The sequence below is a fragment of the Mus caroli genome, chromosome 3, assembly GCF_900094665.2.
Source record: "Mus caroli chromosome 3, CAROLI_EIJ_v1.1, whole genome shotgun sequence".
NCBI classification, from domain to species: domain Eukaryota; kingdom Metazoa; phylum Chordata; class Mammalia; order Rodentia; family Muridae; genus Mus; species Mus caroli.
In genome coordinates this window covers 101,756,428-101,758,544 of record NC_034572.1, presented here as the reverse complement: position 1 = coordinate 101,758,544, position 2,117 = coordinate 101,756,428, and the positions used below count along the sequence as shown (strand labels likewise).

Here is a 2,117-nt window from a genome sequence, read left to right as displayed (position 1 = left end):
AGCCTTGACCCAGCAGGAAGTAGGGAGTGGGGTCTCAGGTCTGGAAACCCCATGTTCATCATACAAACTCAGTCCAGACCCAGAGGCATCTAGCCTGGAGAGATACTCAGCCTTCTCACCTGGGTATAAGCCAGCAGGGAAGGAACTCAGGGTTGCCTAGTCTGCCTCTCCCACTCAGCTTGCTAACCCCAAGGTTACGACTGCAGATGTTCCCATCCCAGCTGAGCCTGACATCTGATGGACAGCAGCCATCCTACCAGGTAGCCAGCGAGCTTGGGAACTCAGCCTGGGTTTAGCCAGGCTATCCATTCCCTGCCACCGACCCACTGTCAGGCCTTAATGAGTTGCTCTTATCTAAACCAACTGCAAATTCTAGAGATGAGCTCAAGCCCGCAGTTGCTCAATCTATGATCCTGGATCTGGATGTTGGGGGGCGGAGAGGGGTGGACACCCCATTAGTTCTATGGGCATCTTCTTTACTCTTGATTTTACTTTATCACATTTCATCCACAAAGCTTCAGGACAGAGAATTCCTACCACTATGGCTGATGACATAGTCTTCACATGAAGGTAGGGAAGCATTCATTTCAGCCATTCAGGTTCCACACTCTTCAACACGGCCTTGTCCAGGTTGGGCACTCAGCCGGGATGTTCTTGTTGCCTCTTTGACTCCTTTAGCTCTTTCCAAGGCCTCTTTCAAAAAAGTCCTCTGATTAGCACACCCTACACCCTCTGCTGTTAGTAGCAGCTTCCTTTCCCTGGTGGCAATTTAGGTGTTAAAGAGTCAGACTTATGTGTTCCCTCAAAATATGTGCCTGGCTGACCTCTTCTTCCTGGCCCAGAACCCTATTCAGTGTGGGCCCTTGTGTCTATACCCCAACCATGACTGACAAGGGCTGGACAGTCTGTGAGAGGTGGGGTTTCATGTCAGGATAAAGCTCTCTACCTGAGCTCCACTCCTGTGTGACCAGACTTCACAACAGCTTGGTTGGTCATGGCCACCAGGACTGGCCAGGGAGGTCACCAGTGACATCTAGTGGCCACAGCCAGATGTCACAAGGTAGGAGTTGTGTTGGGCTCTGCGACCAGGCTTCTGCGCTGCTCCAGCAGGTTGCAGGCAGGCCTCTGACTTCTCTGGGGCTCTGGGACAGCAGCATGGGGCAGGACTAAGGTTGTTAGGTGTGAGAATGGAGGTCTGGACAGACACCAGGCTGCTCATTGCCACCAGAAGCTTGGCTTTTCCCTGATCTCTCCTATCTGTGCCCCTCTGGGCTCTCGTAAGATCTGCCATGGTCCCCTTGCTCACAGAGTCCCCTGAAGAGCTGCCTGTCCTAATACAGACCTAGGCTGGAGTGCAGAGCAGCCTCAAGGAACATCTCCTAGAGACAGCTGGACAGCTACAGACGACAGCGCAGGGTAGGTCTGAGGGTGGGTCTTGCCACAGGGTTGAGGACTTAGTAACACTGGGCTCCACCCACATGCTTGAGATGTGCTTCTGAGTGCTAAGGTTCCCTGAGCTGGAGGAGGCAGGAAGTGCCTGGAGTGAAAGAAGTACACTCTCATCTCTATCCTGGGATAAATAGCTTCCCAGGTGGACCCCACTTTCTCTGACAAATTATGAACGTTTTCCACTCGGAGAAGAGGGGAAGAGGATGGAGTTCTCAGAGGAGCAGCCCGCCTGTGTGCTTTGTACTTCACATGAACTGCTTCTGCCTGCCCCTGCATCTCTCTCATCTCTCTTCCCCTCTCCTCTTTTTATCCCCTTCCCTGGTGCCCCTCTCTAGCCCATTCCCTGGGTCTCCCCTGGCTAAATATTTCCTCTGCAGGCTTTTTATGCCTGTCCTCTTCCTTCTTGCTTCCGGCTGTTTCTAGGTCTTGCCTTGACTTCCACCTGCTCCCTCATCCTTGGCACCCCCCTCAAGGCTGAGCTGACATCACTCAGGTAAAATAACAACACTTCATTGCGCTCCGGTGGTGGTGGTGGTCAGGTGGACAGAGATCATAACTTATTTCCCTGATAAGCCTTCATACAGAACGAGAGAGGAGGCAGCCATGAGTTTCCTGCACCCTGGAGCCCCTCAGCTGTCACTAACTTTTTTGCTCACCCCATCTTCCCC

General features: G+C 52.7%; 1 long non-coding RNA gene across 1 annotated transcript; it reads left to right on the top strand.

Moving 5' to 3' along the window:
• Positions 1 to 1,140: 1,140 nt before the first annotated feature.
• On the top strand, positions 1,141 to 2,117 carry LOC110290576. Its single transcript, XR_002377458.1, has 3 exons — positions 1,141 to 1,416; positions 1,873 to 1,942; positions 2,023 to 2,117. It is a non-coding gene; the product is annotated as an uncharacterized LOC110290576 (long non-coding RNA).